We start from the raw sequence: 16389 nt of genomic DNA on the forward strand, positions 1-16389 counted from the left end.
GAGATTGATCAATAATGTAGAGGGCCAAAGGTGTGTGGAGCCATGCACGTTGGGAAAATGCCAACACTCACATTCACCAGCCACTCCCCTGCCTTTTACACTGGATATATTTTTTAAAGATAATATGAATAAAACAGTTCCCCTTTTGATCGCTTTATAGGTTTAAGTGCACTCATGGATAATAGGTGTGTCTAGTGAGTTGTTTTTTCCCCTCAAAGTTCAAAAGGTTCCTCGTGGGACCAGGGATCCTCCCCATGAATTGTAGTTTAACTGGTAGAGCATGGTGCTAACAACATTTAAGGTTGTGAGTTCAGTTACCAGAGAGTAGTGCCCTACCTTTAGTCTGCTAACTGCATAACAGCAAATGCAATAAGAAAGATTTCACCCAGACACTTATCATGTATAGAGAAAAAAGAATGCTGAGAAAGAAAATACAGAGAGAGATAAAGTACTCTCGGTTCTTGCTCTAGAATGTCTGTTATTGGATCATTTCACATAGAGAAGAGTTCACGGGTCTGACTTGGTGAACAGGCGCCTACCCCCTTGGCCTGTTCTTGTGGATCTTTGAGGGAAGGTAGAGACTCAAACACCGAAGAGCCCTTACAGCCTATATAATTAGTCTGTGGAGATGCAAACCAGTTATCAACGTCAGGAAGAATAGAGCTCGGTGTCACCCCCCTATCCCTTCTCTGCCCCCCATTCTGCATCCCTCTCTCCCTCTCTCCCCTCTCGTTCCGTCTTTTCTCTACATGACTCCCGGCCATCTGATGTAAGAGAAATAATTACCGGTTCATGTTGATAAGCTAGTTTTAATTTCACTGAGAGCTCCTGTTGTGGTCGTTCTTCTCCATGATTGGTATATACAAAAATAAAATTATAATCCTTAGTTCCTGGAGTCAGGTTTTGTGAAGTCAGATACCAAACACAGCATACCTGAGAAGGTCTATACAGCCTAAAAGGAGACATGGCTCTATGGTGTTTGTTCATATGTGAAAAACAGAGAGATGGCAGGGGTGGAGAGCTCAATGAAAGTCCATTTCACTGATGAGTGGATTAGCGGAGGAGGTGTGTGTTGAACTGTGTTGAAGCACTCGCTCAGAAAGTCTCCACAGTAGTTTTTCTTTTGAGAGGCTATTTTCTTTTTTAAATCAAGGAAGCGTCAATGAGAATGAGTATAATGAAACAAAAGCGAATAACGGATAATGGTGTGGAATTTGATGGAGGTAGAAAAGAAACCTCTATTGATCCTCACAATGACTGAGTGTGTCTCTGCCGTTATGGGATCCATTCCAATTCACTGGGGTTCATGAACGGGGATTGGTCGACAGCTTGGCAAATCTCATTGTGTGCGCCACTTTAATATTCCCCATTCTTTTCTCTCCTTGGATCCCGGGCAAATAATCTGATTATGGAACATCCCCTCGTCTCTCCACTTGCTCTTTTCCCCTTCCAGGCACCACGCATCACGAACAGACTGGGACTGCTCAAATGACAGACAGGCAGCCTTCAATCTCCCCCCTCAAAGGAGCATGTTTCTGAATAGCAGAAGCCAAACAAATTGCACAATGCTGCAATATCGCCCTCCTCGCGTCTTATGCAGTGGCAGTCTGAAGCTATTCTTTGACATTTCTCTCCGCTTTGTGGTGTCTTTATTTATTTATTTATTTGTTTATTATTTATTTATTCCCCACCACCACCCCTTCCCACACACACACACACACTGGCTGTTTTGGTTTGGTTTGCAGTGGCATGGTGCTATTCCTCCCCTTCCGCAATGTCTGTGTGTGTGTGTGTATGTGTTGGCATCAGCCTGTCTTCATCAGCCAAGCAACTTTCGACAGGAGTGACAAAGCGTAGACAGAGGCTGCCATCTTTCACCGTGCACACCAGAGAGAGATGGGAAAAATATTGAACTCGATTGGTAAGCTGGGGGTTGGGGGAGGGGGAAATGTTGTCAATAGTCAGCCCTATCCTTGTTGTTTACAGACAGGTTGTCACATTTGCTTGGCAAACGGCAGCCAGGCTGAAGGCGCAAGGCGCTCAAGACAGAAAGAGGGAAGCTACAGTAAGGGGCCAATGAGAAGGGGCGTGAAAGATATGTTGGGGACGTCTAAAGATAGCGCACCCTTGCTTAGATGTATGAGCGAGAGCGGGACCCGCCGCGTATACACGGTGGCGCTTCCACGGTGGTGTTCTTCTAGATGATGTCCAAGCCTCCGCTTGTTTGTTTCTGTCTCTCTCTCTCTCTCTCTCTGTGTGTGTGTGTGTGTGTGTGTTTGTGTGGACAGGAATGGGTGTTCATGCACATTATAGAATGTTTAAAAAATGCATTAAATGCTAAAAATTATTACTACAGACATCATTGGTTAACTAAGGGCCATTTTGCATGGTACAGTGTCGACAAAAGGTTTTCAGTATTCATTCAATTGCATGTGTTATCATTAGCAACAATTATCCTGGGCGGTGCTGTTGGTTCATTCCTTTAAGTAAATAACTGCCCATGCCTATACCCACAGTCAGTCCTTATTCCCAAAGGTTGTACCAAAGAAAAGGCCGCTACTCTAATAGACACATTTGTTTTCCTTGTGTAGTTAACAGAGCAAAAGCAATACATCTCGACTGGTGGGTAATTAGGAAGAGGCGCGCGCCTTTGCACAGCTAACCCACACATCAATGCTACTGACACTGTGTGCTGTTGAAAAGAGCGTTGGTCAACAATCTTAATGGAGTAACTATAGGTTAAGAGGTAAATCAAATCCAAATCAAAGATCAAATCAAATCAAACTTTATTTGTACGGCACATTTCATACCAGGAGGTAACACAATGCGCCTCACAGAAGGCGCGGGGGGGGGGGGGGGGGGGGGGTGGGTTGTTACAAACACTTGTAAAGAGACACAGATTTTCCAGAGATAAATAAACAGGAAATGATGTACTAACCACACAGATGAAGTAGATAACATGGAGAATGATTTCTAAAGGGCCTCATGGCTCCAAAGGATGCATTCACATGAAACAAAATTGTTAGCTGCTAGAAAAGAGAGACAGCATTGTCACATAGAATGAGCGTGGTGAGTTTTGGATTTATATTGTTAGGACCATCATACCCATCAACCACCCAAACACTGTCACTAAGTATCTAATTGTCTTGGTCATTAAAAGTTGCTGAAAAGCAGTCGTAGATGTCTGAATGCATAATAAGCAATGTGGGGGATTTGTACGAAGTGCTTTGCTACGGCTTTGTCATCCCAGTGGTAAATTAATGTAGCCTCTCATTAAAACTCGTCAGACGGCACACTGTGTTGTGAGGGCAACATTATCTCCAGTTGTCACCAGTGAGTTAAGTGCTTTTTTCCCAAAAAATTGCATTAATTTCCAATGAAGCAAATAAGATCAACTTGGAATATCACTCGAGGCACCTTACGGTAGCGGGGCGATCATCGGTTCCAGTTATTCTGATGCCTGTCGCTCGATAAATAAATTGAGACTTCTCTCTCTCAAACACAAAGGCAACAAGCAATAGAACCATTTGACCATATGTAAATCAGAAAAGAAAAAGACTTTTGGGAAAGTCTTATGTATCACAAGTGAGGTTTGCTATGCTGACAGTATTGGTTATAGATTACAGTGTTCCATGTTGTTTCCTTTTACATTTCCCTCCTGCACGGAGAAAGAGTGGGGGGTCTGCACTGCATACATAACATGGCTGCTATTGAGATGGGGGTAGGGGCTGTCATTTTGTACAACGCTGTACACATTACACATTACATTACATAAGTCAAGTCAAGAGGTGCCACTTACTGCTAGTTGTACACAGCATGTTTCCATCATGATGAGCAGAACTATTATGTGTATATGACATACAGTACCTGCTGTTGGACTTTAAAAGTGCTTTTTTGTATACGTATGTGCAATGTCTCATTAATGTGGAAATAATGATGTGGTTGGTATTTCTTAGTTATGCCAGAGAAGTAATTGTGTGAGTGCACTGGAGTCAAATGCTGTCAGGTCAAAAGTAAATTCCAGATTATATGGCTCCTCAGAATGTTGCAGAAAGGTCCATTGAATTGAATGGGCCATCCCAACGATCAGAGGTCTAATATTTCTTTATTATGGACACTGTGAAAAAATAATGGCTGCTGCCATAGGCCACGGGTTTTGTATAATTCATATAATTCTGTTCACTTAACATAATGGGAATTAATTGTGACTCGGAGTCAGCAAGTACCTCAGCTCCGCTCCAGGTCAGGGTCCTGTTCGTCCTGTCAGGATTTATTTTCCCATACTGACTATACATTAACCCTTACATATATACACTGTAAATATAGGTGATTTCCCACAAAAACAAGGGGTATAGGGCAGTATATTAACAAATCAGTTACTACAGGAGGTTCAGAGTGGAAACACCAACGGAAAGTGTGACAGGTTCCGGCAGATTTCATGTGAAAACACCACTATTATACTATATTATAACAGACCTCTATTTTAGCCTTGAACTTAGGTGCGGTTGCATGATTTAGCAAAGGGAATGATGGAATGCAGGTCTGATGGGTAGGGTGTCGGTTTATTCTGCGTATTCTATGCAACAGACCAGAAGCACACACAACATGCTACGATCGAGAGAGAGAAAGAGGGATGGTTAGGAGATATTGTCCTTAGTGTAGTGTTTCTTCTGTGTTGGCCTTGTTTTGAAAGATGAAAGATGTTTCCTCAATGTTCCAGCATCACTCCTTGCTCCGTTCTCTCACCACACGTAGGGGTCGGTGTCTCTACACGGCAAACCAACAGCCACCCTCTGTATCATGTACTGTATGATGTTCTTTTCTACTCTTGACACAGGTTACATTTCAGTTATGGGAAGGTAGCATACACAACTTAACATGATGGGTGTGTCTGGGGATCTGGATCAAGGTGTAAGGTGGGGCGTGTTAGGAAGGGGAACAATATGGGGTCTAGATATTTAAGGTGTGAAGGTCTGTAGACAGGAAATGTCTGGCTGACCATTTGAATGTTAATGAACATGGCGTGAATGTGATACATTCTTGTAGGGGAGGAATTCACAGGATAGTACTTAGAAAGTATGTGAAAAACACAAATATTCTTCAATAGAGACCATCTGTTGACAGGTATAGGCCAAGTCAATAAACTAATAAGAGAGAAGGCAAATACTGCCGCCGATGAAACCCAGATAATGTTGTCCGAATCCCTTGAAAGCATAAGGAGCGTGTGATTGCAAATTGACTTATCAGTCTGATTCTTTCAATTCTACTTTGCAGCTTAAAGGTGAATATAAAACCTACATCTGTGGATCTTCTTTATAGGTGTGCTCTTAATGCAAATCATCATGCCTGTATTCCTAAATTATCTAAACATATTAATCTCCTCAACAACACTGAAATTACTGCAATAGACATGCAGTATTAGGCCTGATGCAGCTTGCCTTTTCATTTCATGATAGTGACTTAGTTGCGAGTGCCAATGCTTGTAAATAAAAAGACAAAACTGCTTCAGTGTTGAAGATATCATTGTGTTATTTCTTTTTTAAGAAGTAGGGGATGGAGATTGTTATAAGTATCCAGAAACAAAATCCCCAAAATGGTTCTTCCTTTGAGACAGACAGCTTGGAATACTCATTGTTTTTTCACACTTAATTCCCAGTGTGGCACAACAATGTGGTACTTTGTTTTGGGTATTTATCACTTCCTATTGTCTAAATATTGGAAGGCATGCTCTTAATCGGGCCTTTGAAGGAGACTGGTGTAAAGGTAACCTGCTGAGGAGACTGAGACCTGAGTTTGTTATGCTGTAAAATGAAAACCTTTGTTCGCACACTAACACAATCTATTCAGTTCCTTAGGAGGTCTTAGGTAGGACTTCTTGGGAGTGCATTTTGGATTAAATATTTTTTGTCTCTGTGTGATTTTATCGGATGTGCATTGTGTTGATTCCAGTGGTGCATAAAAAGGAGAAATGCACAATAAATCTAATTTCATGCTGGGATGCCTTCCCCTGCCAGTCTCTCTCTCTCTCTCTCTCTCTCTCTCTCTGTCTCTGTATTTGGTAGTTGGTGATTTTGCTGAGTTAGTGAAATATGACAAGGAAGGAAAACCAAGCGAACACATAGCATATGTAATTTAGAAAATAGTTAAATTATTATAATAATAAGTAATTTATACTTGATTTAGTTTGATACTCTAGTTATGACATAAGAACATGACATAAGAATATATAATATTATATAATATAAGGTTTGGTCATCAATTGGGTATGATGTTTGTAAAGATTCCCATGGAAACAGCTCAATATCATTTCCAATTTGAAATGATACGTAACATTGCAAAATGATGGGCTTTTGATAAGGATCCATCATTACTTAACTTTTGGCCTATGACTCAATTTGGGGCACATTAGCATCTCTCTGTAAACTCGCTTAGTCTGCCAAGCACGGAACACTATGCCAAAGACTATATATTACCAAATCCACATTAACACAGCCACTTACAGTTTCAGATTTGCCCGTGGGAAGATTACAAACATAATCTGGAGAAAATTACAAAGACATCTTTCAGGAATTAGGCAAATGGGCATGCTAATCCTTCTTTGCAATTTCTCCCAACAAGAAAAACGAAGCTTGATTTTAATTTGGAAGGATGAGTGTGTGTGTCGTCCAAATGGGATGCCTCAGAATCTGGAACCCGGCCAGGGGATAACTTCTGTTAACGGAAGAACGTTATGTAGTCCATCAATCTGTGTCAATCGTATGTCGATGGATTATCAATCAACAGATTAATACTGTAAGTGATGAGGTCGGTATGTATTTATCAATGAATCAATAATTATCAATTAATCAATCAATCAGTGAATGTACTTCTTCTAACGATTTTACTTGGTCTACACATACTATGTATATATAATACTATGTAACCCCCATCTTATGAGTGTCCACAGTACTCTGAGCATAGACTGTGCTTTATGGCTGCATTTCGTTGCTCGAGCATTCACAGTGCAGCTGGCCTCTAATCTACTAATGGCTTTGACATGCATTACACTGCAAGTGAAGTCTCTGGAGGAAATTAGTCTGTGATTGCATGCTACAAACTCTTGTTCAAGTGACATTCCATTAAAGTCAGAAATTGATAGCATTAATTTTTACATGGCCTTTATTTGCAAATTGCACCATGGTCTTTGTGGAGGTCACCACATTACCACAGAAAATGGGAACCCGTCAACCTGGAGACGTCATTCAGGGGAATTTTTGTAATAGAGTTTTACGTGCTTGGCCATTTAGTTTAATACACAGCCCACAAAGAAGACGGAACATGGAATAGAATATAGGAGCTGTACTCAGAGCATAAAAGTATTTTTGTGGAATGGATGAGCCTCCCCATCCACTGCTGGGTGTTCAAGCTTGAGTCTGTCTGGAGGTGTCATTGTTCCCTGACCAAATGCCCCATTCGTTTGTGCTGCTGAGTCATAATGACTTTGAGAGTGTCCTTTCACAAGCTTATTACAGCCACAGACAGTTTATGGCTCATCTCTATATTACCCTCTCTCTTTCTCGCCCTCACCAGCACTGAGCACAAGGGGATAGGGGTGGGAGGGGGGGGTCACAGCAGACACCTGCTAAAATATGACATCTCTACCAGGACCTCTACCCTGTGCGGTACTGAGGAAATAATTAAATCTGGTGATTAATATACATTACAGCTCACTTGAGTATTGATTTCCCATTTTGTCCTCGAGCCTTATTAGACTTGGGGCTGAGTCTATTCGATAGCAAGCTTAAGGACTTGTCTCGCTAATACAGATGGGACACTTCCTCCTCCTCCTCCTCCTCCTCCTCCTTCTTCTCCTCCTCCTCCTTGTCCTACCTTCAGGGCTTTGTGCTTATTAATCAAAAGTCTATTTGTCGAAGGCTTTATCTGCGAACAAATGTTTTCTGTGCGGAATGAGTTGCACAAGCCAGGCAGATTGCTTCTCGATGCTGAGGATCGTTATCTCCATAAAAGGATCCGCAGAAGGCACCAAAGACACCCTGACCGACTCGAGTTCCCCGAATAACAAAGGCAGAAATCATCAAAGAATAAGAAAAGGGGTGCATGCGTCCATCCGCATGGTCAGTGTGCAAACACCGTCTTCTGTGTGTACCTCTCATCTCAGTTGGGTAGCTGCGTAGACATTCAACAAAGCCACATCTGTGCAAAGCTAGGAATGCCAACATGCTTCTACAGCATTAATCATGAAAGCAGTGACTGAGTTAAAATCTGTCTGCTTTCCTAAATGTCCCGCGAGATGACAGATGCAAGACATTTAATTAGCATGCATAGTTATTTTAATCCGTCCAATGTCTTTTTAAAAAGCACAACTGTGAAACGCCGACGCACCGCATGGAGGACGGTACGGCTGCCCATCTCTGGAAGAGGAGCTGGGAAACATTCTGCCTTTCTTTTCTTTTCCCGCAGCCATGAGAGAGACGCAGCAGTTACTCTGACCCGGACTGTGTGGGAGGATATTAAGAAGGACGAGGAGGACGAGTCCTGTGTCTGTGTGTAAGCTTTTCCCCTTCATCCCCACCCGCACCACTACCCCTGCCCCAAACGCCTCAGTCTAGAGCAAAAAAGAATCACCATAATGACTGAAGTCTACACTGCTGGGGTCAGGGAGTGGCATGGATTCTGGCACGATGCTGTTTCTCTCTTTGAAGTGGAGGCCCAGATGAAGGCTTGTGAGAGGATATGAAAAGAGGACTAGTGACAGCTGAGGGTCTGATAAGCAGGGACTTGCGGGAGATGGAGTCGGAGGATTCACTTGTACAAAAACCCACAGTGACTCTTTCTTTGCTGTTTTGCATTAGGCAATAAAAAGCAGAGATCGGACACAAGTGGACGAATTTGTCAGTACAATGTTTTCACTTGAAATTTGATTATATCAACGCAATATTCAGGGATTAGCATAATAATATTCTATTGATGTTCTAAAATGTATGTAATTTAATAACTGGCCAAGGGGATGGGTGCTGTGACATAATTTCATCAAATGCAACAAATCCGACGTCAAATGGTCTCATCTGGGTTGCAGTATCACCATATGCTTATTGCATTGTGCTGCGGTATCGGATATCTTTATATATCTTTTATACCTCGTTACTGTGGCTCTCTCTACACATTCATTTGGAATAAGAATCAGTTGAAGAATGACGGCTCCTGTTCACAAGGTTAATTGAACATAAGCCGATATGACAAATTATCTTTTTCTTTCAAGGTGTGACTATTGGTAAACAACTCACCTGCTTTGACCACGGTCACAAAATATGTCACATTCTGTGACAGCTGTGTCAAAAGGGTTAGATAAAATTATTTCCCAGCAAACAACACATTATGGAATGTTGTCCATGGCCGACATGATTGCTGACATTTACGTGGCACCTCTTGAGAAGGTTGTCACCTTAACACAAAAAAACCCAGAGACAGGGATGTGTAATCTGAAACGAAAGGTGGAACAGATAGAAGCATTCGCTTGTTATTCTTATTACTGAGCATTATACTGTCGGTGACGGGTTGTTTCACAGATGGCTGCATCAAGAGGAAAATGCTCCAGCGTGTCAGGTCTAACCAAGTGAAATGGAATGTTTGAATGGACTATCATTTGAAGTTTCAGTAACGGTGAATGATAGATGAGTGTGCGCATGCTTCCAATTTAATACGTCAGGAAGAAAGCAAAAATAATAACGGCAAATCAAATGAAGGGATCTATTTGTATCCTGATTGGCTGTTGGAGCTGTCAGTGTCACTAATTCCTCTGAGAAGAGAGGATGAGAGTAGTCTTTAAAGACCCATCAGGCTTAGGTCTCATATGGAAAAAGTCTGTCAAATGTATATGCTCATTTTTATAAAGTAATTCTGAGAACAAAAATAATGATGGCCCCTTACATATACAGTAACATGTAAAATATATACAGTATGTTTTATATATTATCTACCTTGCATGTTGAAGGGCTTTATGCCATTTCATTATGAAATGTAGATGCAATGTCTTTAACACAGATTTATCTATAAGTATTGTATATGATAGACCTTTTCTGAATGGATATGTTCTCCTCTATGATGACATCATCCTTTCATGTTGTGATTTTTTGAAAATGTAACCTATATTCAGTGGATCCTATTCATAGATTGTTTCAGCATGTCGGCATCACAATTGGTCTGCAGTAATTTCCCCACAAGCTGTCCAGCAGTTAAATTTTTTCTTACTCTGTCCTTACATGGAAAGGAAATCCCAGAGCCCTATTATTGTGGTGGACACGTCCTATTCCGGCCGGGCAGATTGTCTTAAACTCCGGCGATAAATAAAAAATTCCGCCAAGGCGTAGATTTTAGTTATAGGCGTGGCAACATATTCTTCTCTGATAGGGAACATTTGCACGTGATAATCGCGAACCATAACTGCCCAATTCTGAATGATCTATCCGGGAAAAAATATCACGTTCCCTTTTTTGAAAGAGTGGCGCATTATGCCTACATATTTCTGTACTAGCCTGGAAGCAGCAGCAAACCTGTATTGTGTGTAATTAATCTATCTTGGATGTCCTCGAAATAAACATTTATCTTGGCAGGCTTTAAAAAAAGAATACAATTGTTGTTTTAAAAGGTTAAACCCCTTTAAAGAGGGGTTATGCATGCGTCAGCAGCACCAAATGACCTACAGTTTGTTCCCAGAATAATTTCAAGTGGAAAAGCCATATAAAGGATGCATTTTGATGATGAATACCATAGTTAGCTGAAACGAATCTAATATGCTATTGCAGTAAACCCTTAAGACCATTCTTTCACATCACCACACTGTACGGACCCAGTTGGGGAAACAGTTAAAGTACAAAGAAAACCTGTGCTTCCATCTCAAAACTGTTACTTCCATTGAAAATAGAGCTGACCTCTCCTACTTCCCCAAGTCACTCCACAGAGGTTGCCAGAATGGCTGCTGAAAAATGTAAGCAAAGCTCCAAAGTTGCAAATGTGTTCCGTTAGACACATTTAGATGATTAAAGTGAATGTATATCACATGTTTTGAATGTTATACATTTTACATGCTAGGTCTAAATATATCCTCCAGAATGGGTGTGTTTATGGGGACAGGCTACATTGATCTTGACAAAAATAGCTTGTCATAGAATTTAGGTGAGGAAAACTGTGACACTTTTCATAGGTTCATAATCACACCCTGACTAACAATGTAGCAATCAATTCAAAGGGATTTGGCGTGGGCATTTTAAAACATGTCTGACAAGCTACAATTATGTGTCAACAAGTGTAGTAGTTCTGAACAACAGAAGAAGCACTACGGTTCATTCCTTGTAAAAGCACTCCTGGCGAACTCTGTCCTGAACCCGCTGAGATATTGCCATGTCCGCACTGTAATCATGTCTGACGCATTCAGTTTAAAGGCATCGCTTGGTACTGCTAATCTTCGGCTTTAACCAAACCTTTCATTAATTAACTTTGGCCTGGCTTTGCCAACTTAAAGCCTTTGACCACACTTTCACCTCTCTCTCTCTCTCTATTTTGTGCAATAGCGCACATGCGCTTCCCTTTCTGCCAGCCGTTTTCGCCCTCAAACTGAAGCCCATAGTCTGGTTTATAAAGACGTGAGCCCATGGGAATTAAGTCGGTCCATGTCCTTAAAAGTCATCGGGCAAATCGGAGTATTTGAGCGAGGCCCTCAGCCCACATGAAGTCAGGTGCCTTTTCTGTACCGCGCGCATGAGAGAGAGCGAGAGAGAGAGATAGAGAGCGAGAGAGAGAGGGGGAAAAAAGCAATCCTTCCTTAGAAAAACTGCAGGCGATGTACAGGGTCAGGATTGTAGCGGAGTGACTCTCCTTTGAATCGATAGCACTACAGATCAGTAAAGAGTGGGTAGTGTAATGAGTGGGTAAAATCTTGGTACCAACTCATAACAACCTACAAATTACTCAAGTTTCCAAGTTGTTTCTTAACAATCCACCATTTATTGTAGTAACAAGTGTGTAACAAAATGGTAATATTTTGTAGTTCATATGAAATTACTTTTTTAATGTAGTATCCAATCGTTCAAGGTTAGCCATTATAGTCATTGCAGAGAAACACACAATTCAGTATTTTACAGCCCTGACATGTAATTGCAATGAAAGTAAGTAATTAGTTTCTGTGTAATTTCCGGAACAAATACTGTATCTTACCAATTCATTACTACATTTAAAACCTCACCATTAAATCTCACCATTATTTCTAAGTAATTCCATGTGGACTCCAAGATATGACCATTTTGTTTTATTATCACTGTAGATGGTTGATTATTGTTTCAAAACAATTTGGAGACTATTAAGTACTTTGTGGGTTGTTATCATGATTTTATCAGCTCATTACCATGATACCACTAATTTATTACCCATCTGTAACGTAAAGTGCCACCCTTGAATCCCTCTCTGGATTATAAATTGATGTTCAGTTCAGGCGTGAAGCTTCCTCTGGTATTTGCCAGCTACAATGAAGCCATAAAACATTTACAGCGGTAGACAGGAGTTGTAACAGTATGCAGAGGGATCAGTCTCGTAGGTTGTTTTTGTCAGCTGTATTTAAGATTTGTAAGGTTATATAACTGACATCGTATTGTGTTCACAACTCACAGAAAGACCAGCTGCCAAATGTGTGCACCCAGTGGACACCTGTACTTAGATAACTAAGAAGCACTCCCACAAAACTCCAAAGAAGAGTGGGAACTGCTTAGAAACTGTGTTTAAAGATTTTTTTCTTTGTCCTCAGAACATTTTGTTTTCTGCTCACTTCAAATTCCTCCTGTTTTCATGTGCATAATCTACACTCAGAGGGACTAAAACAATAGCGGACAAACAGACTGCTCTGTCTTCACTTTCACATTCACAGCCTTGGTAGGAAAGTGATGTGGGGATGCAAGGCAAAAATCACTCTCATGATGATTATATCTGGAAACTTCACTCTGAGAATGATTATATCTAGAAACTTGATGATTTGAATGATTTAGTCCAGAAAAAGGACTATCTCTGTGTTTGGCCAGGCAGTAAAAGGTTGGCAACCATTGATGTGATGTGTTCAGCTTCTCAACCTGGAGTGTTTGCATTCACAGCATCCCCATGCATTGGGTGCTGTCAGGCACACCATGACCTGTCCACAGCGGAATTAATTACCACATCCTGCATCCCTTTAGTACCTAGTATTTAGTATTTTGAGTTTTACATTACATTCTTGAAACATTTAAGTTTACCATTTATTGTCTTAATTAACTATTTATTCATTAATCATTCATATAACTCCTCCTGTGCCATTTTATTACATCTAACAATTGGCTTAATACTGCTTGGTAATATTGTTGGTCATTTAATTTAATAATTCAACGGAATCAGATTAATTATATTTATCTGCACTTTTTACCACTCTAATGCATTCTACTGTCCCACAATGTTCCGACACATGTAAACCTTCCAACCTGGTCTTTTCTATCATTCTATTTTGGCTGCCCTTATAGGGGGAAACAAAAAAAAACATCACTTGCTGGAGTAACGCATGAGCTTGGCTTGAGTAAAAGACGAGTTTGGCTTGAGCAAAAGATGAGTTTGGCTTGAGTAACACATGAGCTGTGTTTGTTGGTCTGCTTTCAGGTGACGTCGCCTCCATATTAGCGGGTGACAGTGTGAGCGGGGATGCACGAGTGAGATGAGAGACGCCAGCCTGAGTTTGCTCTCTGGTGAGTGACTGTTTAGCGTCCCCCTACTCACCCTCTCCCGCCGTCTCTTTCCTCTCCACACTACCTATCTCTCTCCCTCTAACTGTCACCCTCTGTCTTTTACCCTTCCTCCCATTCTCTCTCTTCTCTCCCTATCTCTCTCATTTGAACTGGCTCTCCATAGTTTCTCTTTCTACTTTCCTTTAACCCTCCCTCAATATTCTCTCTCTCACTCTCTCTCCCTCTCTAACCCTCTCTCCTTATTCTCTCTCTCTCTCTCCCTCTCTAACCCTCACTCCGTATTCTCTCTTTCTATCGACCCATCTCTCTCCCTCACTTCAGCTGCCTCTCCATAGTCTCCTGCTCCCTCTCTTTAACCCTCACAGTCCCTCGTGTCTCTCTCTAACCCTTCATTCTGGTTCCCTATATCCCCCGCCAACCCTTCCTATTCTCTCAGCTCTCCTCTCCACCCATCTCTCTCTCTGTCTCTCTAATTCCCTCACTATTCTCTCCATCTCTCTCATCTTCTACCTGTCCTTCCCTCTTTAGCTCCCTGTCATTCTCCTTTCCGTTCCTTTCTTGCTCCCTCTCCTTTTTCTTTGATTCCATCTCCCTACTCTCTTTCTCTCCACTCTCCTCGTTGCGTCTCTCTCTCTACTTGTCTCTCCCAATCTTTCACTCCCTCTCCCTGTCTTCTTTTCTCCTCTTCTCCCACTGCTTCTCCTTTTTCTCTGATTGTCTCTCCCCCTCACTCTCTCCATCTTTCTCTGACTCTCTCAGAAAATCTCTCTCTCTTCATGTAACTGACAGTCTCCTTTCCTCACTCCTCTATCTATCCCTTTTTCCACATCTCTGCATATTCTCTAAGCAAGCGCAAATCAGACGTGAGCATTAGCGTCTGCTGCTCTGGCGTCCTGAGGGTGGCCTTCTGATGGAGGTGGAGCATGGCTGCGTGGCTTGGGCCGCAAGCTGCTACACACAGCTACAGCATCGCTGCTAGCAGGTAGACAGCTGCCATGACTGTACGGCATCAGAGCCTTGGCCTGAGGAGAGAGAGCCTGTGAAACACTCTGACGGCTAACCTCGCCCAATCGTCAGGCCTGTGGACTAATACCAGACCGGGGCCAGGTCTGTTCCAGTGTGGGCTGGTACTTGGGAAGAGGCGCTACTTTAAAATATTATAATCAACAAAATAATCACTACACAATCTAATTTGTCCACAGAAGACTAGTCAAACTTGGCAGTGTTAGTGGGGAAAATCAGTAAAGCGCTAATCACTGCCTCTTCAAATTTTTATGTGAAAGAGTTAGCCTCTGCATTCGTGTGGTGGTTTCTGTTGATTGGCTGTGGCGGCAAACGATGCCTGGTGCCTCCCTCTCCCTCTCGGTCTCCTGGATCCTGCCCATCTCTCTACAAGGACGACGGAGCAATACTAATTAGTCACCCTGTGTCAGTTTGCTAGCTGCTCGGCCCTCCTCCTCCTCCTCCTCCTCCTCCTCTCCCTCTAACTACCCCTTCCCTGTCTCTTCTCTTTCCCCTGCATTTCATGCCACCCTGTGTGATTTCACTGCCACTGTGTCCCTCACGTTATCACATTACGGTGCATGGGTCATGAAAACAGTCCTCCATGTCTCTGGAAATAGGGAACTCTTCATCTTTGTTTGTGCCCCCCAAAACACACACATATTTCAGGCAAACAGGAATTAAAACCAAAAAAGAATGAAAAGTGGCCGCGACGAGTCCATGCATCTAAGGATGCAGTGTTTGTCTTGTCTTTGCGCCGACTTGTTTTGAATGGATTTCTGCTTAAATGGTCACCAAACAAGTCAAAACGTGTCGTTAGCGGTGCCTGCTCAACCGCTCCGGAACGCGCTGAAAAGGTATACTTTCAAGCCTGCACATTTGTCATCTCGAGGTCTTTTCATTCTCCCTGGCTCCATATCCACCCTTCTCCTTGGTTAGGCAGCGAGATAGCCAGTGTTGCTAGGCAAAGCCCTTTAGTATGCAAGAGACTGTGAATGCAGAAAGAGCTTGATTGATGTGATGCTTAAAAGCTTTCTTGTTTCATTGCCAAGCCTGCCTGAAACAGCTACCCTGTTAAGCCATATCACTCTGTAACATGCTGTCTTAATTGATCAAAATAGTTTTTTCTTTCAGTTCCTCAGAAGAGTTTTTTTTTTTAATTATACCAATCAGAGACTGTGGTGTTCCACTCTGGGTGTCAGGTCTGGCAATAGACAGACAGGTGACAGATTAAACCTACAATGTCAACAATACTAAATTAGGTCTCAGTGATGTGGGATGTACATTATGGTGCAGTGTACTCCAACCCAGGGCTGGGTTTTTGTTTTGATCTCAGATTCCCTGGTTAGTAAAGATGTTCATTGTAGCTGAATGAAACTGCACTCTAACCTGCATGACTGAATTATGAAAGGTTTTGAATGATTATCATCAAATTATTAGCTCATTTTTAAACATGTGATGTGTGATCTCTGTTCAAATCATTGAAATTACTTTGTTTTGAAGGGAAATGATTTTGACTCAGAGCTGCAATCATGAGAACTGTAACAGCATATCAACGCCTAATCAACCACTCGATACACCACTTCATGTACAATTACCACTACCGAGTCAATGACTCACATATGTGAACCCCTCA

The 16389-nt window shown here is 41.9% G+C and overlaps 1 protein-coding gene across 9 annotated transcripts in view; it reads left to right on the forward strand.

Moving 5' to 3' along the window:
- The window catches only part of lrfn1 (leucine rich repeat and fibronectin type III domain containing 1), a 98940-nt gene that overhangs the window by 56329 nt on the left and 26222 nt on the right, over nt 1–16389 (forward strand). For 6 of the 9 annotated variants that reach the window (XM_031573642.2, XM_031573638.2, XM_031573646.2 and 3 more), the window contains one exon: nt 13666–13751. The gene's annotated coding sequence lies outside the window, so the exon portion shown is untranslated. Of the gene's footprint in view, nt 1–8460; nt 8548–13665; nt 13752–16389 lie in introns of all 9 variants that reach the window. The other 3 variants (XM_031573639.2, XM_031573645.2, XM_031573640.2) reach the window with 2 other exon arrangements.

The sequence above is a fragment of the Clupea harengus genome, chromosome 9 (genome assembly GCF_900700415.2).
Source record: "Clupea harengus chromosome 9, Ch_v2.0.2, whole genome shotgun sequence".
NCBI lineage: Eukaryota > Metazoa > Chordata > Actinopteri > Clupeiformes > Clupeidae > Clupea > Clupea harengus.